This window comes from Gopherus evgoodei, unplaced genomic scaffold (assembly GCF_007399415.2).
Source record: "Gopherus evgoodei ecotype Sinaloan lineage unplaced genomic scaffold, rGopEvg1_v1.p scaffold_172_arrow_ctg1, whole genome shotgun sequence".
In the NCBI taxonomy this organism is placed as follows: Eukaryota; Metazoa; Chordata; order Testudines; family Testudinidae; genus Gopherus; species Gopherus evgoodei.
This window is the reverse complement of record NW_022059835.1, coordinates 49,522-75,235: the sequence shown is the minus strand read 5'-3', so window position 1 is coordinate 75,235 and position 25,714 is coordinate 49,522. Positions and strand designations below refer to the sequence as shown.

The following is a 25,714-nucleotide window of genomic DNA, read 5'->3' as shown; positions in this document are numbered from 1 at the left end:
CTGACAGAACAAGGAGCAATGGTCCCAAGTTGTGGTGGGGAAGGTGGAAGTTGGATATTAGGAAAAGCCTTTTTCACGAGGAGGATGGTGAAGCATTGGAATGGGTTCCCTATTCCAATGGAGGTGGTGGAATCTCCTTCCTTAGAGGTTTTCAAGGTCAGGCTTGACAAAGCCCTGGCTGGGATGATTTAGTTGGGGATCGGGTTGGACTAGATGACCTCCTGAGGTCCCTTCCAACCCTGAGAGTCCATGATTTTTAAGCTGTTCCCGTGCATCAAGGTGAGCTGCAGCTCAGCAAACCCCAAGGATCTGAGGCGAGCTACTTTGCAGCAGAGGCAGACCAAGCAGCAGGTACAACGCGGGGTCACACCCCGGCCGGCAGATAGAATCTCATGTCCGAGATCCCGGCTCCTGTTCCTTGGCAAAGCGTGTGCTTTTGCTCCGGATTTTAGCTGTGGGCCAAGTGCCCTCTGGCTTCTCGTCCGGGCTCCGTCCTCCATGCGCCTGGGCATCAGCGGGACTGTCTCAGGAGAGCAGCTTCCCCACCCTCGCCGCATCCCAATCTCCGCCCAGCTGGGGAAGGAGCAGAGGCAGCCCGGAGAAAAGACTCCTTTGAGCGCCGGAGACGGCCGGAGCATCTTATTTGCATACTCACAGAGCATTGCGCGCAGCGAAGCGAGTCCCTGGTCAAGGGGCTGGTTTTGCTCCCTGTGTCCCCGGTTCCGATGATCCAACTCGGGCTGTCAATCGGTTCAATTCCATTTCCTCTAAAAGCTCTGCAGTTTAGCGGGCTGTGAGAGTACTCACCCTGACTTGTGGTAGCATACGCGGTTGCCCCGGCAGCGCCTCTGCCCTGTCTTCCATGTACTCTGCTTTCTCTTCAGTTCGTATAAATCTTTCGCCTTTTACTAAAGATTTCCGTGGAGAGGAACATTTATGAGTTTGTACCCAATTTTTGGAGGCTTTGCTTTGGTGAGGCTGTTCCCTGTTGTGAAAAGAACAGAAGGGGGCTACCTGAACTGGTGTCAGTAGCTCGAGCTTTCCTATAAACAACTCAGAGCTCTGAAAATGACTGTTTGGGAATTACTGTTCCGTTATTTTATTTTGAGCTCATCGTGTTAGTGAGATGGCTTCCTCTCTAGCAGGGGACTCTTTTGTGATGGGTATTCCGCTGGCTCTTTGGTTTTGGAAGTTTTTGGTTATCACGGTTGAAGAGCAGCAAATAAATGCGTTGTTGTTCGTGTTAAGGTTTGGTTTGTCCTAAGAGTGTATGGTTTGGAGTCATTTGTAACTCTGCCGTTAGTAATTGGCAACAGCTTGTTATTGGGCCCCTGAGTGGAAAGGCTGCTCTTGCAGATTTTAGTTTGTCATTGTTGGAAGGTCAGTTAAAGAGCTGCTCTCTTAATCTAGTCCGTGAGGGTTCTTACGCCGCAGAAGGTGATTGCATGGTTTCCCTCGTCTCCCCACAGAAGAGAAATTGTCCATCCCTTTCCTGTTGGGAAAACACCAGTGTTTTCAAACCTTTTGCCCAGATGAGGGATAGTTCATAGGAGCAGAAGAGGAGGAAGGTTGTGGCCCTTTGAGTCAGATTCCTAGCGTTTAAGGCCAGAAGGAACCAGCCCATCACCTCAGAGGGACTAAGGGGCACCAATGCCCCAAATAGCGAGGAATTGCTTTGATGCAATTGACTGTATGTTTGAGATAGTTCGGTGGGAAGGAGCAGAAAAGAGCATCGGGGCTGCGGAACAGCGCTTGCGTAGGCTTTCTTTGCCCTGGTTTGCTGTAAGAGTTAACAGTGAGAGATTGGTAGTCACAGGTCAGTGGGTGGCTTTATGGAAATTAGGAGTCTAGAGGGGAAACCAGCGAGAGGAAGGCGTCTGCAAGACTTGTCTGTCTTTGAACAGAATTGTGCGTTAAGGGTTCTTGCTTTGAATTCTTCCACTGGAGTCATTTCGGGGAAGTGAGTCTCACGTAGAGTTCCCTAGTTACGGTGTTTGTTGCGTGTCTGGGAGCTCGTCCTGGTGAGGTAGAAATGGGTGGGCGCAGGGGTGTGCGTGCGTGCGTGCATGCGTGGCAGAGTGTCAGCCTTGCTTCTCTGCAGCTCATTTTTATTTAAACATTCTCTACTAAACTTTTAAATCTGTTCTTATCAGTTTAATCTCTGATAGGTAGGTCCTTGATGTGAGGACTGTAGATTAGCTTGGTTATTTGAAAGGAGGAGGGTTAGAGAAGAAGCTTGCTTTGTCTGCCCCATGCATGGACCTGGTATTGCAATGCTTCCAGGAACGGTGTATCTCCTTTAGGGGAGAACCTTCTGGTTAGAGAAAAACAGAAAAGAGTTGAGCTGTGGTGATGGTTTCTTCAAGCAGATCTTTTGTCAATAGCAGCAAAATCTGGTGTCTTTAGCGTTTTTGTTTCTTTATGATAAACACCAATACAGTTACGGTTTCTTGGAAGTGTTTTGTGAGTCTGCAGATGTGAGAGGTTCTTCTTTCTCTTGCTAGAGAATTATTTAAGAAGCTGGACTCCTTCTTTCTGCTGTGAGCCTTTTCAACAGTATGAGGGACAAATGCTTTCCAGACTCTGGGTCTCTTGGGGAGATGGTTGTTTTTTTGTTTTTGTTTTTCTTGGGGTGGGGGATTGGTAATATTTGAGATTAGGTGTATATCAACAACTGCATGACTTACACAGACTTCTCCCCACCCGACCTACGTTCTCTGTATCTTGGTTGGTAAGATCGAGACAAGGCCCTAGGTGTCGTGCTGCACCTGGCACACAGGGGCCCCAATCCTGATTCCCCCCCCCCGAACCTACTGTAATCTAAATGCTAAATAATAATCCTTAACTTCTCATTATTGCCACCCTCACTATTGGAAAATCCCCAAAATCACGACAGTGGCTTACAAATCATGAGGATTCATTTTTTAAAACAAAAATGTAATGTGAGTTCTCTAGCTTTCCCTTCCGGTTTTCTGAACCAGGCAAGCTAGAAATTTACCTTTCTAGTGCAGCCAGAGCCCCAGAGAGCAGGAGCCCCCGGCACCTGGGGCTGGCATGCAGTGGGGTTCCTCACGGTTGTGTGTTCCACACTTTGATCTCACCCACCAAGTATCAAGTGTGATCTCCTCAGGCACTAGAACAGCCTTACCATTTAGTCACAGACAGCCCCCTTGGGCACCCTGACTCTATCTTGCCACCCAGGTTTAGTAGACGCTGCTGTAACACGCAAACTCTGTACGTCCTTTAGGGCTAACCCTAGCCCGAGAGCCGGGAGCCCTTGCTTATGCTTAGAAGGCGTGCCGTCTCCCTGAAGTCCAAGCAGCATCGCGGGTGGGGACAACAGTTTCTTCCTGACAGGGTTTTTTATTCCATTCGCCCAGAGCTCAAGCTGATGGGGGCAAGTGTTTGTGCAGGTCTCTGCCTCCTCGTGGGTGTGTGAGGGGGAGCAATCAACCGAGTCTTTTGTCCACGGATGATCCACAGCGGCTTGTCTGATGTCTCAGTCGAGGCTTTCTCTTGTTGGAAAGGAGATGACGCTTCTTCTGGTAAGGCAGCGTTTCACACTTGGTAATGCTTCGCTCCTGACTGGTGGCGGGGTGGCGGCAAGGGGGTTTACAGCTTTAGTGCCAACGCTTATAGATCACCTTACAACATGGGCTATGGCTATTATAGGTGAGAAGAATGCATGCAGCAACTCACGAGCTTGTCATAAACTCTAAACATACTTCTATAAAGCTAATGCCTCTTTTAACAGCACTAACAAACAGCTGAGCAAGACTAGTTACCAGCCATGCGTTTGTCACTTTTCAGTAAGGCCTAGGGGCCTTGGCATGAGCTGGCCCCTGGTCTGCCAGTGTCAGAAGAGGATCTTCCCTCTCTTATCCCCAGGTGTCTGTACTGGGAGCAATACTGTTCAACTTACTCATAAATGATACGGGGAAAGAGGTAAACAGTGAGGTGGCAAAATTTGCGGATGATACAAAATTGCTCAGGATAGTTAAGTCCCAAGCAGACTGCAAAGAGCCACAAAGAGATCTCACAAAACTGGGTGACGGGACAAGCGAATGGCAGATGAACGGCGGTGCTCTTAAGTGCAAAGTCATGCACACTGGAAAACAGAATCCCAACTCTCCCTATAAAACGACGGGGTCTAAATTAGCTGTTACCACGCGAGAAAGAGATCTGGGAGGCATTGTGGATAGGTCTCTGAAAACATCCACTCAGTGTGCAGCGGAGTCTCGGGAATCATTAAGAAAGGGATAGGTAAGAAGACAGAAACTGTCATATCGCCTCAATATCAATCCATGCTACTCCCACACCTTGAATACTGCGCGCTGATGCGGTCGCCCCAATCTCAAAAAAGATATATTGGAATGGGAAAGATTCCGAAAAGGACAACAAAGATGATGAGGGGATATGGACCAGCTTCCGTCTAAGAAGGGATTAATAAGATTGGGACTTTTCATCTTGGAAAAGAGACGACTATAGGGGGATACGACGGAGGTCTATAAAACCGTGACCGGTGTGGAGAAAGTAAATCAGGAAGAGTTATTTACTCCTTCTCATAAGGCACGAACTGGGGGTGGGGAGTGTCGCCAAATAAAATTAATAGGCCGCAGCTTTAAAACAAACAGAAGGAAGTATTTCTTCACGCACCACACAGTCAACCTGTGGAACTCTTTGCCAGAGGATGTCGCGAAGGCCAAGACTATTACAGGGTTCCAAAAAGCACTAGATACCTTCATGGAGGATAGTTCCATCTATGACGCTTCTCCAGCGGTATTTCTAGCTAACCCCTGTTTGCCAGAAGCTGGGTATGGGCGCCAGGGCATGGAGCACTTGATGATTCCCCGTTCTGGTCATTCCCTCTGGGGCGCCTGGCATTGGTCGCGGTCAGAAGACAGGATACTGGGCTAGGTCTTTAGCTTTGACGGGGAGCTGGGAAGATGGTAAATCAGACAGAACCCGTTCGACAAACCTCTTCATTTCCTTGTTACTGCCTGACTTCTTTATTCATTTCCTTTTCCTTATTTCCCAGCTGTCACGGAGTGTGGGGGAGTCCGGCCCTGCACCCTTCTTCCTGGGACCCACAGTGACTCTTAGCCAGCCAGTAAAACAGAAGGTTTATTGGACAACAGGAACACAGGTTACAGCAGGGCTTGCAGGCACAGTCAGGACCCCTCCATCGAGTCCGTCTGGGCTTTCAGGGTGCTTGGATCCTAGCTAGGATACCCTGAATTCCGCCCACACAGCCCCAAGCCCAAACTCAAACTGCTTCCCTCCTGCCACCCCCTTCCTTTGTCCCCTTCCGGGGCAAAGGTGTTGACCTTTCCCCTCCCTTACCTAGCTCAGGTTACAGGCCCTGGCATTGTCCATCCCCTAAAGTCCTCCCTTGCTCTCCCACTCCCCACACAGACAGTCCCTACTGCATCACACCAGCAGACTGACTAGACACCAGATTTGGGTGCTAGCAGAGGGACCTGACGAGCTCCTTCTTTTCGGCAGCGTTGAACATGCCAGGGCACAGTCAGATTCTGGATGCTCATCTGAACGTAACGCCTAGCGCTCAGCTTTATTTCTGTTTCTTAGCTCTTTTGGGCCATCGATCTTTGGTCTGACACGTAGGATCCCTGCATTAGGAGACAGGGCTAATTAATGAGACCACAAACCTTGGAAATCAAATGAACCCTGAAGTCCGTAGAAGACCCCGAAAGGCCCTTGGGGAGTGGAGGGCAAGCTGAGGAAGAGTTCCCTGCACAGCTTACCTCTCCATTCTCGTTTTCCTGTCCTGATCGCAAAAGCCGGGAAGCAGCTCCGGGTTGGGAGGGGATACCATATGCGTGCAGTGGTTAGACAGGAAACAGCAAGGAACTGGACTGGTACGGAGTGAAACCGTAAGCCTCTTCTGTATGCCTGATGACTGCATGTTTGAGAGAGTTATGTGGGAAGTGGAGGCTTTGAGTGGGCTTTCAGAGGAAATGTAATGGAAAGGCAGCAGAAAGTGGAATCCCAGGGTTTTAAGCAATCCTCCGATAACACACCAAAAAGCTCAGGTCTAGTTACTCATTCAAAATTAGAAGAAAGTTACAGCAAGATTTCATCATAAATGAAGTCAAACCCTAAAGATTTCAGAACACAACTGCTGTAAGGAGCCACGAGGGAAGCAAGACAAAGTCAACCTTCTCACAGAGAAACCCAGTTAAACTATTTCTCTCTTTTGAAGCAGCATAATCTCCCCAAATGGAAGGGCACTGTTCTCGGAGAAGGGTCCTGGAGAGGGCTTTCCTCGTTGGTGCAGGCCATCCACCTCCCCGAAAGACGGGAGCTAGGTCGACGGAAGAATTCTTCCGACCAAGGCGCGGACTGACGTAGCCGCGCCGATTTACGTTCCCCGTGCAGACCAGGCCCGAGGGTTGGAGCGTCCCAAAGAGTTAAGTCAAAACAGCTCCGTCCGTCAGGGGTGCGCAAAAGGGAAACCCGCTCCTGGGACGACACGGCCACGCCGCCCTAACCCCCAGCGTAGCTAAGGGCTTTCGGGGAGGCGGTGGGCCTAAAGCGATGGAAAGACCTCCTCCAGCACAGGGTTGTGACAGCCTGGTCTCCGTAGCACAGACAGGGAGGCCACCAAGAGACAGGAACAGACAGCAAAAGCCAAAGCGGCCCCAGGGCAGGGGGCGAGGCTGCCTGTTGGACGAGGGGACCGGGCGGGACAGGCCTTTGGGACAGGCCGTCCTCCCGTCAAAGGAGGAAGAGCCCAAGAAGGAGGGCCAGGCAAGAAGCTACAAGCAGGGAAAGAAGCAGAGCAGGCGGGCGGGCGGGCAGCTCTCCTTAGAGCAAAAGAAGGCATTGGTCCAAGCTCCTCCGCAAAAAGCAGACTAGAGAGCAGATGAGCTGCAACAGACCAGAGAAGGTCAAGAAAGCACAAAGCTTTGCAAGCCACAGGTAAAGTTTCAGAGCTGAGCTTTGCTTCTTCTCCCTTGGCCCCATCATCAGGGGCAACGACAAAGGTGCCAAAAGCTACAGGGCCTGCAGAAGAGAGCCGTCACAAAGACAGGAGAGCAATACCGCTTTTGTCAAAACCAACCACACAGCTGCACGCTGGACCAAGCATCCGCAGGCCACTGAGCAACACTCCCCAAGGCATCTCGTTTTCCTGTCTTTTCAACCAATTGCCAGGGGAGAGCGCGAACGCAGTCCCCCACTACCACAAATTATGCAGTCGAGTTTCCCCCATTTGGGGAAATCGCAGGGGTCAACACACCCGCAGTGCAATGGATGAGCCTCACCCTGGGAAAACCACCTTCGTGATCATGGTATCTCCCCTGCCAGGTAAGTATGAGGTCCTACTGCCCAGCTGCCGCCCGCCCTCGCTCTCCCCAGACTTCTAAGACACGGGGCGGACCGCCACGCCCCGACCCCCCGGCCTCGCCCACACCGGCCCCCACTGCCGACAGTTGCCCTGCCCCGTCCCCGAGGCCCCTCCCTTCTCCACGCCGAGCTCCCGGGGCCAAAGTCGGGCCCTGCCGGGCCGCCTGCCTCCGCTCCCACAATGCTCTGCTCGCACACAGATCTGCATACACGCTCACGCGGCTCCGCCCCTCCGCTCGGGCCCCTTCCCCTGCCTGCCCGGGCCAGGGCTCTTGCGTGCCCTGGAGTTGTAGCCGGGTCCCGTCCCAGGCATCCAGGCTATCAGAGAGACCACATGGACCAGCTGCTGCTGGGGAAAGAGTGCAGCTTGCATTTTGCTGCTCTCTCTCCCCACCGGAAGTTGGTCCAATACAAGAACGACCTCCCCTGCCTTGTCTCACTTCAGTTTCTCCTCAGTGCAGAAGGTCGGGTGTTGTCAGCCACTCTCCAGAAACTGGAAGGGCACTCCATCCCTTTTGTTACCTGCCAAGTGAGGCTGAGTGCACTGGCAGGCAGCGCCGTCCGAAGAAGTGGAAGATTGGACAAATGACCAGGGATGAGTATAAAACTATTGCTCGGGCAGGCAGGAGCGAAATCAGGAAGGGCAACTCAGGCTTGGAGTTGCAGCTAGCAAGAGATGTTAAGAGTAACAAGAAGAAGGGTTTCTTCAGGTATGTTAGCAACAAGAAGAAAGTCAAGGAACCTGTGGGCCCCTTACTGAATGAGAGAGGCAACCAAGTGACAGAGGATGTGGAAAAAGCTAAGGTACTCAATGCTTTCCCCCGCCCCGCCCCCGTCTTCAGGAACAAAATCTGCTCCCAGACTGCTGCACTGGGCAGCACAGCATGGAGAGGAGGTGACCAGCCCCCTGTGGAGAAAGAAGTGGTTTGAGACTATTTAGAAAAGCTGGAGGAGCACGAATCCGTGGGGCTGGATGCGCTGCATCCCAGGGTGCTAAAGGAGTTGGCGGGTGTAATTGCAGGGCCATTGGCTATTATCTTTGAAAACTCATGGTGATCGGGGGAGGTCCCGGATGACTGGAAAAAGGCTAATGTAGTGCCCATCGTTAAAAAAGGGAAGAAAGAAGGAGGATGCGGGGAACTACAGGCCAATCAGCCTCACCTCAGTCCCTGGAAAAATCATGGAGAGCAGGTCCTCGAGGAATCAATTCTGAAGCACTCGGAGGAGAGGCAAGTGATCAGCAGCAGTCAGCATGGATTCAGCAAGGGCAAGTCACGCCTGACTAAGCGAATTGCCTTCTGTGAGGAGATAACTGGGTCTGGGGATGAGGGGAAAGCAATGGAGGTGTTATTCCTTGACTTTATCAAAGCTTTTGATACAATCATCTCCCACAGCATTCTTGTCGGCAAGTTCAAGAAGTATGGGCTGGATGAATGGACTATAAGGTGGAGAGAAAGCTGGCTAGGTCGTCGGGTTCAACGGGTAGTGATCGATGGCTCCACGTCTAATTGGCAGCCGATATCAAGCGGCGTGCCCCAGAGGTCGGTCCTGGGGCCGATTGTGTTCAATATCTTCATTAATGTTCTGGAGGATGGCGTGGACTGCCCTCTCAGCAAGTTTGCAGATGACACTAAACTGGGAGGAGCGGTCGATACGCTGGAGGGTAGGGGTAGGATACAGAGGTACCTAGACAAATTAGAGGATTGGGCCAAAAGACACCTGATGAGGTTCAACAAGGACAAGTGCCCAGTCCTACACTTAGGACGGAAGAATCCCACGCGCTGCTCCAGACGAGGGACCGAATGGCTAGGCAGCAGTTCTGCAGAAAAGGACCCAAGGGTTACAGTGGAGGAGAAGCTGCCTATGAGTCGACGGTATGCCCTTGTTGCCAAGAAGGCTAACGGCATTTTGGACTGTATACGTAGGGGCATTGCCAGCAGATCGAGAGACGTGATCGTTCCCTTCTATTCGACATTGGTGAGGCCTCATCTGGAGTACCGTGTCCAGTTTTGGGCCCCACACTACAAGAAGGATGTGGAAAAACTGAAAAGAGTCCAGCCTAGGGCAAGAAAAATGATTGGGGGTGGGTGGGCGGGGGCTGGAAGACATGACTTATGAGGAGAGGCTGAGGGAACTGGGATTGTTTAGTCTGCAGAAGAGAAGACTGAGGGGGGATTGATCGCTGCTTCCAACTACCTGAAAGGGGGTTCCAAAGAGGATGGATCTAGACTGTTCTCAGTGGTGCCAGATGACAGAACAAGGAGCAATGGTCCCAAGTTGTGGTGGGGAAGGTGGAAGTTGGATATTAGGAAAAGCCTTTTTCACGAGGAGGGTGGTGAAGCATTGGAATGGGTTCCCTATTCCAATGGAGGTGGTGGAATCTCCTTCCTTAGAGGTTTTCAAGGTCAGGCTTGACAAAGCCCTGGCTGGGATGATTTAGTTGGGGATCGGGTTGGACTAGATGACCTCCTGAGGTCCCTTCCAACCCTGAGAGTCCATGATTTTTAAGCTGTTCCCGTGCATCAAGGTGAGCTGCAGCTCAGCAAACCCCAAGGATCTGAGGCGAGCTACTTTGCAGCAGAGGCAGACCAAGCAGCAGGTACAACGCGGGGTCACACCCCGGCCGGCAGATAGAATCTCATGTCCGAGATCCCGGCTCCTGTTCCTTGGCAAAGCGTGTGCTTTTGCTCCGGATTTTAGCTGTGGGCCAAGTGCCCTCTGGCTTCTCGTCCGGGCTCCGTCCTCCATGCGCCTGGGCATCAGCGGGACTGTCTCAGGAGAGCAGCTTCCCCACCCTCGCCGCATCCCAATCTCCGCCCAGCTGGGGAAGGAGCAGAGGCAGCCCGGAGAAAAGACTCCTTTGAGCGCCGGAGACGGCCGGAGCATCTTATTTGCATACTCACAGAGCATTGCGCGCAGCGAAGCGAGTCCCTGGTCAAGGGGCTGGTTTTGCTCCCTGTGTCCCCGGTTCCGATGATCCAACTCGGGCTGTCAATCGGTTCAATTCCATTTCCTCTAAAAGCTCTGCAGTTTAGCGGGCTGTGAGAGTACTCACCCTGACTTGTGGTAGCATACGCGGTTGCCCCGGCAGCGCCTCTGCCCTGTCTTCCATGTACTCTGCTTTCTCTTCAGTTCGTATAAATCTTTCGCCTTTTACTAAAGATTTCCGTGGAGAGGAACATTTATGAGTTTGTACCCAATTTTTGGAGGCTTTGCTTTGGTGAGGCTGTTCCCTGTTGTGAAAAGAACAGAAGGGGGCTACCTGAACTGGTGTCAGTAGCTCGAGCTTTCCTATAAACAACTCAGAGCTCTGAAAATGACTGTTTGGGAATTACTGTTCCATTATTTTATTTTATTTTATTTTGAGCTCATCGTGTTAATGAGATGGCTTCCTCTCTAGCAGGGGACTCTTTTGTGATGGGTATTCCGCTGGCTCTTTGGTTTTGGAAGTTTTTGGTTATCACGGTTGAAGAGCAGCAAATAAATGCGTTGTTAGACTCATAGACTCATAGACTCTAGGACTGGAAGGGACCTCGAGAGGTCATCGAGTCCAGTCCCCTGCCCTCATGGCAGGACCAAATACTGTCTAGACCATCCCTGATAGACATTTATCTAACCTACTCTTAAATATCTCCAGCGATGGAGATTCCACAACTTCCCTAGGCAATCTATTCCAGTGTTTAACTACCCTGACAGTTAGGAACTTTTTCCTAATGTCCAACCTAAATCTCCCTTGCTGCAGTTTAAGTCCATTGCTTCTTGTTCTATCATTGGAGGCCAAGGTGAACAAGTTTTCTCCCTCCTCCTGATGACACCCTTTTAGATACCTGAAAACTGCTATCAGGTCCCCTCTCAGTCTTCTCTTTTCCAAACTAAACAAACCCAATTCCTTCAGCCTTCCTTCATAGGTCATGTTCTCAAGACCTTTAATCATTCTTGTTGCTCTTCTCTGGACCCTCTCCAATTTCTCCACATCTTTCTTGAAATGCGGTGCCCAGAACTGGACACAATACTCCAGTTGAGGCCTAACCAGCGCAGAGTAAAGCGGAAGAATGATTCTCGTGTCTTGTTTACAACACACCTGTTAATGCATCCCAGAATCACGTTTGCTTTTTTTGCAACAGTGTCACACTGTTGACTCATATTAAGCTTGTGGTCCACTATGACCCCTAGATCTCTATCTGCCATACTCCTTCCTAGACAGTCTCTTCCCATTCTGTATGTGTGAAACTGATTGTTCCTTCCTAAGTGGAGCACTTTGCATTTATCTTTATTGAACTTCATCCTGTTTACCTCAGACCATTTCTCCAATTTGTCCAGATCATTTTGAATTTTGACCCTGTCCCCAGAGCAGTTGCAATCCCTCCCAGTTTGGTATCGTCCGCAAACTTAATAAGCGTACTTTCTATGCCAACATCTAAATCGTTGATGAAGATATTGAACAGAACCGGTCCCAAAACAGACCCCTGCGGAACCCCACCTGTTATACCTTTCCAGCAGGATTGGGAGCCATTAACAACTACTCTCTGAGTATGATTATCCAGCCAGTTATGCACCCACCTTATAATAGCCCCATCTAAATTGTACTTTCCTAGCTTATCTATAGGAATATCATGCGAGACTGTATCAAATGCCTTACTAAAGTCTAGGTATATCACATCCACCGCTTCTCCCTTATCCACAAGGCTCGTTATCCTATCAAAGAACGCTATCAGATTAGTTTGACATGATTTGTTCTTTACAAATCCATGCTGGCTATTCCCTATCACCTTACCACCTTCCAAGTGTTTGCAGATGATTTCTTTGATTACCTGCTCCATTATCTTCCCTGGCACAGAAGTTAAACTAACTGGTCTGTAGTTTCCTGGGTTGTTTTTATTTCCCTTTTTATAGATGGGCACTATATTTGCCCCCTTCCAGTCTTCTGGAATCTCCCCCGTCTCCCATGATTTCCCAAAGATAATAGCTAGAGGCTCAGATACCTCCTCTATTAACTCCTTGAGTATTCTAGGATGCATTTCATCAGGCCCTGGTGACTTGCAGGCATCTATCTTTTCTAAGTGATTTTTTACTTGCTCTTTCCTTATTTTCTCTTCTAAACCTACCCTCTTCCCGTAAGCATTGACTATACTAGACATTCCTTCAGACTTCTCAGTGAAGACCGAAACAAAGAAGTCATTAAGCATCTCTGCCATTTCCAAGTCTCCCGTTACTGTTACCCCCTCCTCATTGAGCAGTGGGCCTACCCTGTCCTTAGTCTTCCTCTTGCTTCTAATGTATTGATAAAAAGTCTTCTTGTTTCCCTTTATTCCCATAGCTAGTTTGAGTTCATTTTGTGCCTTTGCTTTTCTAATCTTGCCTCTGCATTCCTGTGTTATTTGCCTATATTCATCCTTCGTGATCTGACCTATTTTCCATTTTTTATATGACGCCTTTTTATTTTGTAGGTCACGCAAGATCTCAAGGGTAAGCCAAGGTGGTCTTTTGCCACATTTTCTATCTTTCCTAACCATCGGAATAACTTGCTTTTGGGCCCTTAAGAGCGTCCCTTTGAAAAACTGCCAACTTTCCTCAGTTGTTTTTCCCCTCAGTCTTAATTCCCATGGGACCTTGCCTATCAGCTCTCTGAGCTTACCAAAATCCGCCTTCCTGAAATCCATTGTCTCTATTCTGCTGTACTCCCTTCTACCTTTCCTTAGAATTGCAAATTCTATGATTTCATGATCACTTTCACCCAAGCTTCCTTCTACTTTTAAATTCTCAACAAGTTCCTCCCTATTGGTTAAAATCAAGTCTAGAACAGCTTCCCCCCTAGTAGCTTTTTCAACTTTCTGAAATAAAAAGTTGTCTGCAATGCAGTCCAGGAACTTATTGGATAGTCTGTGCCCCGCGGTGTTATTTTCCCAACATATATCTGGATAGTTGAAGTCCCCCATCACCACCAAATCTTGGCCTTTGGATGATTTTGTTAGTTGTTTGAAAAAAGCCTCATCCACCTCTTCCGCCTGATTAGGTGGCCTGTAGTAGACTCCCAGCACGACATCACCTGTGTTTTTTACCCCTTTTAGCCTAACCCAGAGACTCTCCACCCTTCCGTCTCCTATGTCCATCTCCACCTCAGTCCAAGTGTGTACATTTTTAATATATAAGGCAACACCTCCTCCCTTTTTCCCCTGTCTATCCTTCCTGAGCAAACTATACCCATCCACACCAACATTCCAGTCGTGTGTATTATCCCACCAAGTTTCAGTAATGCCAATAATGTCATAGTTGTATTTATTTATTAGCACTTCCAGTTCTTCCTGCTTATTACCCATACTTCTTGCATTTGTATAAAGGCATCTAAGATACTGGTTTGATCTTGCCTCCCAGCTTTGCCCTGACCCTCCTTCCTCTCTGCCATTATAGCCCGTGCTCCCTCCTGTTTCCAACCCATCTCCCAGGTCTTGTTCCCCACTTACCTGTGGGCTTTGCTCACCTGTCCCCGTCGAACCTAGTTTAAAGCCCTCCTTACTAGGTTAGCCAGTCTGTGTGCAAATAAGGCCTTTCCCCGCTTCGAAAGGTGAACACCATCTGTTCCTAGCAGTCCTTCCTCAAATAGCATCCCGTGGTCGAGGAAGCCAAAGCCCTCCTGGCGACACCATCTTCGCAGCCAGGCATTCACCTCCACGATGCATCTATTTCTGCCCGGGCCCCTACCTTCAACAGGAAGAATCGAAGAGAATACCACCTGCGCTCCAAACTCCTTAACCCGTACTCCCAGAGCCCTGTAGTCACTCTTGATCTGCTCAGCGTCACACCTCGCAGTATCATTTGTGCCCACATGGATGAGTAGCATGGGATAGTAGTCAGAAGGCCAGATAATCCTCGACAAAGCCTCTGTAACATCTCGAATACGGGCCCCTGGCAGGCAGCATACCTCCCGGGATGAACGGTCAGGGCGACAGATGGGTGTCTCCGTCCCCCTCAGCAGAGAGTCTCCAACCACCACTACCCTACGTTTCTTATCAGTGGTGGCAGCAGACCTCCCAGCCTTAGGGGTACGAGGCTTCACCCCCTTAACTGTTGGGGGTGATTTCTTCTCTCCTGTATCAAGAAGAGCATAATGGTTATCTTTTACCACAACAGGAGGGTTCGCAGCAGCGGTGGAGCACTGCCTGCTGCTAGAAGTAACCAGCTGGCTGTGTCCACCCTGAGCCTCCTCCTCCACTGGTGTGTCAGATACACCCTGAGGCATCTCCTCCTTCACTGGAGTGTCAGTAGTCCTGTCAACTGGGATAGCACCATCAGCTGTCTCCACATGGATACTGTCCAGGAATTGCTCATGGACATAGATGTTCCTCAGCCTGGCCACCTCCTCCTGTAGCTCTCCCACCTGCTGCCTGAGAGATTCCACCAGTAGGCACCTTTCACATTGGATGCCACCCCCAGCCTGGATATCAGTAAGTGGAAATTGCAAATTACAGTCTTTGCAAGCCCACACCAGAATCTGGGTAAAAGCATCCATGCTTTGGTGCTCTGTCTGGCTACAGGCGCAGGTGGAGGAGACAGAAGCAGTGCTGGCACAGGTGTTGCGGGTCCTCCTCACCATTGTAAGCCTCCCTCTGTCAAATGCTCTCAAATTCCTGTCTACAGCTCCCTATCCACTCCTCTCTGCTGTAAACAGAAAGGTTTTCAATGTGGCTCAGGTTATGGGTTCAGGGGACCAATGGGTCACAGATGAGACTGACAAGGTACCCCCCCCTTCCTACTCCCCTTCCAAACTCCCTTGCAAAACTCCCTGTTAGCAGCTCCTGTTCACTAAGCTCGCTGGTCGCTTGTGCGCAGCTTTATAAAGCCCTGGCCTGAGTGAATGCCCCGCCCACTGGTTAAGGTTCAGCCAATTACCAGAGGCTTCTAGCTTTCAAACCTTCCTAGTAGCTCCACCTCCAACTGCCAGCTACAGCACACGGTCCTTCAAACAAACAAACCAAACAGACTGACAAACACAAGCTCAGCACTCAGCAAGTAACCCCCAAACACACACACAAACCCAAACACTGCAGACAGTCACTTACCCCACAGATGCTGTATGTGCTCCTCCTTCACCTGGAGAACTCCCTTGCAAAACTCCCTGTTAGCAGCTCCTGTTCCTGTGGGATTAGGGCGCTGCCTTCTCTCCCTAGCTCTGCGAGACCACTGGGGAGCAGCCCTTCCTGCGGGATTAGGGTGCTGCCTTCTCTCCCTAGCTCTGCGAGACCACTGGGGCGCGGCCCTTCCTGCGGGATTAGGGCCTGCCTTCTCTCCCTAGCTTTGCGAGACCACTGGAGAGCGGCCCTTCCTGCGGGATTAGGGTGCTGCCTTCTTTCCCTAGCTCTGCGAGACCACTGGGGAGCAGCCCTTCCTGCGGGGGCGGGGCGCTGGTTTCCATCCCCAGCTCTGCCAGGGGCCTGGGGAGCAGCCCTTCCTGCAGGATTAGGGCGCTGCCTTCTCTCCCTAGCTCTGCGAGACCACTGGGGAGCGGCCCTTCCTGCGGGGGCGGGTCGCTGGCTTCCCTCCCCAGCTCTGGGAGGTGCCTGGGAAGTAGCAGTTGGAGCGGAGTTGGGTCGTTGCCTTCCCTCCCCAGCTGTGGGAGAGGCCTGTGGAGTGGCGGTTCCAGTAAGGGTGGGGCACTGGCTTCCCTCCCCAGCTCTGAGAGGAGCATGGGGAGTGGCGGTTCGAGTGGGGGCGGGGCGCTGGCTTCCCTCCCCAGCTCTGGAGGGTGCCTGGGGAGTAGCAGTTCGAGCGGGGTTGGGGCGTTGCCTTCCCTCCCCAGCTCTGGGAGGGGAGCGGGCAGTGGCGGTTAGAGTGGGGGCAGGCAGTGAGCTCCTTGCTTTGGTCACAGCCTCAGAGCCAGCGTGAGCCCCCTCTCCGGTGTGCAGGGGGGCACGGAGCATCTCTCCCTCCCACTCAGCCCCAGGGGCTGGTTACAGGTAGGCAGGTATCCTGAGCCCAGCAGCCCTTCCCCCGTGCCAGCCACGTCATTTGCATTTTCACTGACCATTTCCGTCTTACCCAATTGGTTCCCTGGATTTGAATTCAAAACCTCGGCCGTTACAGGAGCAGGGCCTGGATCCTGTCCCAAAGAGACACAGTCACCTCCCAACAGGGCCTCCCAGCCAATATCCTGGAGAACCCCAACAACCAGCCAGCCAGACCCCTCTCGGGGCTGCACAGGGACCCAGGCCATATGCAGGATGGGGGGCTTCACCCTGGGGACTTTCACCCAGGTCCCACAGCCCCTGAGCATCTGCGGCTGCACCACCACAGTTCTCTCTGTCCCAGGGTCTTGCCACCCCATGCGTGTTTCCCCACTGACCCTTGGGCAGCCCCCTATGTCTGTCTGCTCAACCATCCCCAGTCCATGCTGGTGCTGCTTCTCCTGCAGCTTTTCCTCAGGCTCTTGCTCTCACAATCCTCTCGCACTCTCAGGCTCTGCTCCCATCCCATATGTCTTCGATCCCCTGATGGGGAACCCGATCGTGAAAACCATCATCTGTTTGGAGACCAGACTCTCGGGGATGTCTGGTTGCTTCTCTAACTGCTCCCAGCTACTTTTGTAGCCCCATCTGGGTCAGGAATCTGCTCCTCAGACGTGTCCTTCTCTTCCCACCACGATTAACTGTGCCTTGGTGAACTTCCCCGTGCGTAACCCTCTTTGTGCATAGGATCACAATGTTCTTCTCAAGGATATGGTGATAGGCCATCACCTCACCCTTCCCAAGTGGCTCTGGACTCACAGGCCTGTGTGCTCTTGGCTCCCCCATGGTTTCCAGGAAGAACCCCTGGTGTGCCAGCCCCTTCTCGTGGTCACCCCCTCTTTGCCAGGGTCGAGCTGCAGACTCCTCCGCCCCTGGGACTGCTCCTGCCATCCCCAGGGGAACCCTGCTACTGCAAAAATCCTCTCTCCCAGGGCAGAGCGGCAAGCTCCTCCGCCCCTGAGACTGCTGGCTGCAGTCCTCAGGGGGACCCTGTTACTCCAACAGTCCTTCTTGCTGGTCACACACTCCCAGAGGTTAACTGCTCCCTGAAACCGTCCCTCTCTGAGCCTTCAGCACGCCTGCTTCTCATTATCCCTCCTTTGTTTTACTGCTCCCCAGTCACTTACTGCAAGCAGCGCCATTCACGGGGTGCAGTACATCTCACCTCTGCCACCAGTTGTCATGGAGACCATGGGCGATGCTCTGGTACTGTGCCCCACAAAACCAGTCAGGACTTTGAGGAGCCTCCTCTCCCTTGGAGCAGAAGTTTTTAGGGCCAGAAGCCCACACGTCTTCACCTCCTGGGTCTCTCCTTGGAGCATTCAGCATCCTCTGACCCTCCGTGTGCTTCCCACAGCGAGTCCGCCCAGGCAAGGTCCATTCTGGGGGGGTATCAAGGTTTTTTCCCCACTTTGAAATTTAAAATCCAAAAAGTGGGGACCTGCATGATCACTTTTAATCTTTATTACCAGCTTAAATTTGGTACGGTGCCACCAGCCAAAAATATAGTGTTTGGCACACTTCCTGTTCCCCCAAAGCCTTCCCTCGGGAATCCAAGACTCAACCCCCTTGGATCTGAAAACAAGGAGAAATTAGCCTTCCCTCCCCTCTTCCCCCCCTCCAGACTTTTCCCTCCCTACCCTGAGAGGCTACACTGATCCAAACTCCTTGGATCTTAAAACAAAGAGGAATTAACCTCCCCCCCGTCCTTTACCCCCCACCAATCTCTGGTGCGTTCAGACCCAATCCCCTTGGGTCTTAAAACAAGGAAAAAATCAATCAGGTTCTTAAAATAGAAAGCTTTTAATTAAAGAAAGAAAAGGTAAAAATTATCTCTGTAAAATCAGGATGGAAAATGTTTTACAGGGTATTCAGATTTATATAGCCTAGAGGGATCTCCCCGCCTCGCTTAGCCTGAGATTCAAAGTTACAGCAAACAGCGGTAAAAATCCTTCCAGCAAGACACACTTACAAGTTAAGAAAACAAACATAAGATTGATCCACGTTTCCTGGCTATACTTACTATTTTGAAACATGAAAGACTGATTCAGAAAGATTGGAGAAAACCTGGTTGCACGTCTGGTCCCTCTTAGCCCCAAGAGCGAATAAAGAATGAAACAAACAGCACAACAAAGACTTTCCTCTACCGAGATTTGAAAGTATCTTGTCCCCCGATTGGTCCTCTGGTCAGGTGTCAGCCAGGTTCACTGAGCTTCTTAACCCTTTACCGGTAAAAGAGACATTAACCCTTAAATATCTGTTTATGACAGGAGGGAAGCCTGCGGCCCCCCCCGCTGGAACCGCCACTCTGGAGGCCCCTCTCAGAGCTGCGGAGGAAGCCAGTGCCCCACCCCCACTGGACCGGCAGCTCTCCAGTCTCCTCGCAGAGCTGGGGAGGGAACCCAGCGCCCCGCCCCCGGAGGAACAGCCGCTGCCCAGTCCCCTCGCAGAGCTAGGGAGGGAAGGCAGCGCACCACCCCCGGAGGAATGGCTGTTCCGTAGTCCCATGGTAGAGCTGGGGAGGGAACCCACTGCTCCCCCACTCCTGCTGGAACAGCAGCTCCCCAGTTCCCTGGCAGAGCTGGGGAGGGAAGGCAGAGCCCCACCCCCGGAAGAACGGCCACTCCCCGGTCCCATGGCAGAGCTGGACAGCGAATCCAGTGCCCCGCCCTCGCTGGAATGGCCCCTCCCTTGTCCCCTGGCAGAGCTGGGGAGGGAAACCAGTTCCCCGCCCCCGCAGGTACGGCCGCTTCCCAGTCCCCACGCAGAGCTGGGGAGGAAACCTAGAGCCCCAGCCCCACAGGAGTGACCACTCCTTACTCCCCTGACAGAACTGGCAGGAGAAGTCACTGCCCTGCCCTCGCTGGAACGATCGCTTTCCAGTCCCGTCGCAGAGCTGGGGAGGGAAACCAGTGCCCTGTCCCCCACAGGAACAGCTGCTCTCCAGTCCCCACGAAGAGCTGAGGAGGAAACCCAGCCCCTAGCCCCCGCTGGAATGGCCGCTCCCTGTTCCCCTCGCAGAGCTGGGGAGGAACCAGCACCCTGCCCCCGCAGAAATGGCTCCCTGTTCCCCTCGCAGAGCTGGGGAGGGAAGGCAGAGCCCCACCGCCAATGGAACAGTGGCTCCCCAGTCCCCTTGCAGATCCAGGGAGGGAAGGCGACGCGCCTCCCCCTCTGTAACGGCCCCTCCCTAGTCCCCTTGCAGAGCCGGGGAGGAAAATCTGCCCCCCGCATCCGCTGCAACGGCTGCTCCGTAGTCCCCTTGCAGAGCCGGGGAGGGGAGGCAGTGCTCCTCCCCCGCTGGAACGGCCACTACCCAGTCCCTTCTCAGTGCCGGGTAGGGAACACAACACCCTGCCCCCGCTGGAACGGCCTCTACCCAGTCCCCTCACAGAGGTGGGGAGGGAAAGCAGCTCTCCATCCCCTCTGAATCGTCTGCTCCCCAGTCCGCTCACAGAGCTTTGCAGCGACCTAGTGCCGTGCCTGTCACGGACACAGGAATGCAGGCTACAGCAGAGCTTGGAGGCACAACCAGGACCCGTCCATCTAGTTCTGGGTGTTCAGGGTGCTTGGATCCCAACCTGGGATACCCTGAATTCCAACCACCCAGCCCAAAACAGAAACTGAACTGCCCTTCCTCCAGCCTGCCGATTCCTTTGTCCAGCTTCCCGGTCAAAGGTGCTGACACCCTCCCCCCTGATAGGGAAAATAAAATCCCCTCCACAACAGGGGCTTTTCTGTTATTCCCCTCGAGAACAGGACTTTTCAGTTATCAAGATTTTACAGGCCAAGCCCTTGGCTGTACTAACCCTAACTTCCCTAAAACTTGTTTACACAGATACACTGTCTGGAAAAGTACTAGCTGGGGACGAGGAGAGGGCCCTAGGGGAGCCATTGCAGCTTTGTGTTTATATTGTAGCAATAAACTGCTTGCCTAAGGTAACCGCAAGTGAGGGTCACGGAACTTTTAGGCCCACGTGACTGCCAAACTACAATAACAGGATGGTTGTGACAGAATGCTGTTGGCTTTGCAATAGACAATCCATATAAGGAAATTATCAATTGTGTGTTGCTATGGTTTGTGGAGTTAGCAATGTAAGTGCCAAATAAGGATGTATTAAATATATTGCTGAGTGACGCTTTGCGGTTTTAAGCTTTAAAAAGCTTAGTAAAATTTGTAATATGCAGAGCAGCTGTCCCTCTGCGTAGGGAACCGCTGGTTCTCCCTGTGTGCACACTTGTTATCAATAAAAGAGCCTTGGGCTGTCTGATCTAAATTCAATGGTGTGGTCGATTTTCCACAACACCCCGTATCTGGCTCAAGTTACAGGCTTCAAAATCCTGTTCCTCACCTAACGTCCTCCCCAGCTCTCCCATCCCCCACACAGACAGTCCCTACTACATCAAATCTCTCTCCCCTTCGAAACTGAACTGAGCGGGGTAACTCTGACCAGTGACCTGGGGAAGTTCAGGGCCCCCCTCTCCGGGACATCGCATCCGCTATCAGTTGGCAATTCCCTTCATGTGGACCACGTCCATGTCATAGTCCTGCAGGAGCAGGCTCCACCTCAGGAGCTTGGCGTTGGCTCCTTTCATCTGGTGCAGCCAGGTCAGGGGAGAGTGGTCGGTGTACACGGTGAAGTGTCGCCCAAAGAGATATGGCTGCAGTTTCTTAAGGGTCCACACCATGGCCAGGCATTTCTTCTCGATGGCCGCGTAATTCTGCTCCTGGGGTAGCAACTTCTTGCTCAGGTACACGATGGGGTGTCTCTCCCCCTTTTCATCCTCCTGCATTAACACCACCCCCAGTCCCATGTCTGAGGCGTCAGTGAACACCATAAAGGGCTTGTCGAAATCTGGGTTTGCCAGAAATTGGTCGCTAACTAGAGCCGTCTTCAGCGTCCAGAGAGCCTGCTGGCACTGCTCAGTCCAGACCAGCTTGTCTGGCTTCCCCTTCTTGCACAGCTCAGTGATGGGGGCAGCTATGGGGCAAAAGTGTGGCATGAACCTTCGATAGTACCCCACCATTCCAATAAAGTCCTGGACCTGCTTTTTGGTTTGGGGAGCTGGCCAGTCTCTAATCACCTCCACCTTGGCTGGTTCCGGCTTTAGGCAGCCACTCCCCACCCGATGGCCCAGATAAGATACTTCAGCCATCCCCACCTTGCACTTCTCAGCCTTTACGGTTAACCCAGCCTCCACCAGTTGGTCCAGCACTTGTTTAACCTGGGACACATGGTCCTCTCAGTTCCGGCTAAAGACGCAGATGTCGTCAATATACGTCACGGCAAAACTCTCCATCCCCTTCAGTAGTTGATCCACCAGGCGCTGGAAGGTGGCTGGTGCTCCCTTGAGGCTGAAAGGCAGGGTCAGAAATTCGTAGAGCCCCCGGGGGGTGATAAAGGCCGATTTCAGCCTGGCATCTGCGTCCAGTGGCACTTGCCAGTAGCCCTTTGTAAGATCCTCAGAGGTGAGGTACCGAGCACCTCCCAGCTTCTCTAGGAGCTCATCAGGCCTGGGCATGGGGTAGGCATCAGATACGGTGATGGCATTGAGCTTTCGATAGTCCACACAGAACTGGATCGACCCATCCCTTTTGGGGACCAGCACCACTGGAGAGGCCCAAGGCCTGGAAGACGGCTGGATCACCCCCAAAGCCAGCATGTCCCTGACCTCTCTTTCTAGGTCCTGGGCTGTTTTCCTGGTGACCCGAAAAGGGAAGTATCTTATAGGAGGATGTGACCTGGTCTCAACCGAGTGGACAGTCAAATTAGTGCATCCAGGCTGGTTGGAAAACAGCTGTCGGTATAGAGATGCAGCACCCCTCTGATCTCAGCGTGCTGGGCCGGGGTCAGCTGATCAGAGAGGAGAATTGCCTCCAGCGGGGAACCAGCTTTTGTCCCAGGAAATAGATCCACTAAAGCATCATCTCCCTGCTCCTCCCAATGTCCACACACAGCCACCACTACATTCCCCCTGTCATAATATGGCTTCATCATATGCACATGGTACACCCGGCGGTGGTGCACCCAGTTCAACAGCTCCACCACATAGTTTACCTCATTTAGTTGCTTAACAACCTTGAAGGGCCCTTCCCGGGGTCCTGGAGTTTGTTCTTTCTCATGGGGATGAGAACCATCACCTGATCCCTGGTGGCGAAGGCGCAGGCCCGCACCGTGAGGTCATATCAGACATTCTGCTTCCTCTGGGCTCGGGCCATATTCTCCCTGGCCAGGCCCATGAGCTCGGCCAGTCTTTCCTGGAAGGTCAGGACATACTCCACCACTGACTCCCCATCGTTAGTGGCCTTCCCCTCCCATTCTTCTCTCATCAGGTCCAGGGGCCCCCTTACCCGCCTTCCATATAACAGTTCGAAAGGCGAAAACCCAGTAGATTCCTGGGGTACCTCCCTATACGCAAACAGCAGGTGATATAAGTACTTGTCCCAGTCCTGCGGATGCTGGTTCATAAATGTTTTTAGCATCATCTTTATTGTCTCGTTGAATCTTTCCACCAGCCCGTTGGACTGGGGGTGATACGCTGAGGCCCGGCTGTGCTGGACTCCACATTTCTCCCACAAGCACAGGAGCAGGGTCGACATGAAGTTGGACCCCTGGTCTGTTAAGACTTCATTGGGGAACCCCACCCAGCTGAAAATGGTCAGCAGCGCATCTGCCACAGTGTCTGCTTCGATAGAGGACAAGGCCACTGCCTCGAGGTATTGAGTGGTGAAATCTACCACCAGAATGAGGGATTTTTCTGCAACTCAGCCTGGAACTCAGCAGCTGAGACAGGGATGGAGACATGCTCTCTCTCTAGCTGGCTTGTTCTGAGGCCGCAGCCTTTCTGAGCCGTGTCCCTGGGCGTTCTCCTTGGGACGGGATTCTCCCTATTACCTCTTTGGGAGGTCCCAGGATGAGATTCTCTCTGCATCGCTGTGGGCCTGTTCCTTTGGGACTCCTCCCTGCCACCTCCCGACCAGATCTTCACAAACTCATCGGCCAGCCGCCCTGTATGTCGCGGGTCCTCTGGTTTTTGGTCCCTCAACCACAGCCTCAGGTCGGATGGGCATTGCTCATACAGTTGCTCCAGTCCCAGCAGTTTAACCAGGTCCCCCTTCATTTTGGCCCCACTGGCCCACTTGCTGGCTTATTTCTCCATGTGGACGGCTAGTAGCAGATATGAGATCTCAGGGGTTTTATACTGACCCCGGAAACTCTCTCGGTACATCTCAGGAGTCAGCCCGAACTCACGCAGCAGGGCCAGTTTGAATAGTTCGTAGTTCCCTTTCTCAGCATCTCCCAATTGGCGGTACAATGCCACGGCCTTGGGGTCCTGTAAGGGAGTGAGAACCTGGAGCCTGTCCGCAGGATCTACCTGGTGCAGCTCGCAGGCCCTCTCAAAGGCAACCAGGAAGTCATCCATGTCCTCCCCCTCCTTACGCTGAGCCAGAATGCACCTACCAAAGCTCCGCGCAGTCCGGGCCCCCCTCACTCCTTGCAGTTGGGGGCCCCGCTGCTCCTCAGCCGAGCCAGTTCTAGCTCATACTGACGCTGTTATTCTTCATATTCGCTCTTTCTCGCTTTTTCCTCCTGTTCTCGCTGTCTTTGTCTCTCTTCATGTTCACTCTGTCACTCACGATCCTCCAGCTCTCTCAGTTTTAGCTCTCTCTCCTATTCCAGCCGCTTCTGCTCCACGGATGCCGAGTGTAGTCGGGACGATCCCCTGCTGGCCGGGGGTGTCACGGTGCCCTTGGTATTCGCTGGGCTCCTCCTGACCCTTCCCCTAGGCATAGGAAGGGGGGGTCTCGGGAAGCCCTCAGCCGCCAGCTGACCACTCCCAGTGGGGACAGACACTGGTGTCTGCGCTGCATCTATCAGGCTGCTTCCCTCAGAGACAGTGATCAGTTCATTAAAGTGATCACCCTCCTCCAGCCGGGCAATCAGCTGGTCTTCTGTGAGCCTCCCTCTGCACAGCCCCCTCTGCTTGCACAGCCCAACCAGGTCGCACTTAAGCCGCTTGGCATACATCTTCCTGCTGGCTATTCCCAGGACGGGGTGCTCACTGCTCCCCACGGTTTCCAGGGGGACCCCTAGTGCACCAGCCCTTCTTGAGGTCACCACCCATCTGCCAGGGTTGATCCTCAGACTCCTCCACCCCTGGGACCGCTCACTGCAATCCCCCGGGGGACCCTGTTACTGCAAAAGTCCTTCTCTCTGGGCACACACTCCCAGGGCTTAATCACCCCTACAATCGTCCCTTAGTTTTACTGCTCCCCAGTCACTTACTGCAGGAAGCGTCATCCACGGGGTGGGGTGCAGTATATCCCGCTGCTGCCACCAGTTGTCACGGAGTGTGGGGGCGTCCGGCCCTGCACCCCTCTTCCTGGGACTCACAGTGACTCTCAGCCAGCCAGTAACACAGAAGGTTTATTGGACAACAGGAACACAGGTGACAGCAGAGCTTGTAGGCACGACCAGGACCCCTCAATCTGGTCCTTCTGGGGGTTCAGAGTGTTTTGTCCCCAGCTTGGGATTCCCTGAATTCCAACCACCCAGCCAGAAAACTGAAACTGCCTAAACCCTCTCTAGTCAGCTCTCTGCCTTTGTCCATCTTCTCGGGCCAAGGTGTTGAACTCCCGTCCCCCCCGCATCGCTCAGGTTACAGGCTCAGGGCCTGTCCCTCACCTAAAGTCACCCCCCGCTCTCCCATCCCCCACACAGACATTTCATACTCCATCATAAAGGGGCACCAGTAGAACAGGGGGAAGCCCAGGGGGTGCGGGTCGGGAGTGATGGGCACCAGCAGACCTGTGAGTCTGGAAGTCAGGACTAGGACAGCAGGGGCTGTGTGTTGGGAGTGAGGGGCACCGGCAGACCTGTGAGTCTGGAGGTCAGGACTGGGATATCAGGGGCTGCAGGTCGGGAGTGAGGGGCACAGGCAGTGCAGTGACTGGGGAGCTCAGCGGGGAGCTCAGGGAGCTGTGGCTCGGGAGTGAGGGACACTAGTAAAACTGGAGGGAACCCAGGAACGGCGAGTCAGGAGTGAAGGGTGCCAGCATAGCTGGGGGAAGCCCAGGGTGCTGCGGATTGTGAGTGAGGGGCACCGCTAGAGCTGTGGGAATCCCAGGGGGCTGCGGATTGGGAGTGATGGGCAGCAGCAGAGCTCTGAGTCTGGAGGTTAGGTCTGGGATAGCAGGGTCTGCGGGTCGGGAGTGAGGGGCACAATCAGAGCTGGGGCAAGCCCAGAGGACTGGGGTTCGGAAGTGAGGGGCACCGGTAGAGCTGGGGGAAGCCCAGGGAGCTGCGGGTCGGGAGTGAGGGGCACCACTAGAGCTGTGAGTCTGG

At 52.8% G+C, this 25,714-nt stretch overlaps 3 non-coding genes and 1 pseudogene across 3 annotated transcripts; 3 read left to right on the top strand and 1 right to left on the bottom strand.

The window, feature by feature from the left end:
* Positions 1–864: 864 nt before the first annotated feature.
* On the top strand, positions 865–980 carry LOC115640005. The gene has a single exon (XR_003997791.1). It is a non-coding gene; the product is annotated as a U5 spliceosomal RNA (small nuclear RNA).
* A 1,139-nt stretch (positions 981–2,119) lies between these two features.
* LOC115640003 lies at positions 2,120–2,299 on the top strand (annotated as a pseudogene).
* A 4,874-nt stretch (positions 2,300–7,173) lies between these two features.
* LOC115640002 lies at positions 7,174–7,337 on the bottom strand. The gene has a single exon (XR_003997789.1). It is a non-coding gene; the product is annotated as a U1 spliceosomal RNA (small nuclear RNA).
* A 3,143-nt stretch (positions 7,338–10,480) lies between these two features.
* On the top strand, positions 10,481–10,596 carry LOC115640004. Its single transcript, XR_003997790.1, has one exon. It is a non-coding gene; the product is annotated as a U5 spliceosomal RNA (small nuclear RNA).
* Positions 10,597–25,714: the final 15,118 nt, after the last annotated feature.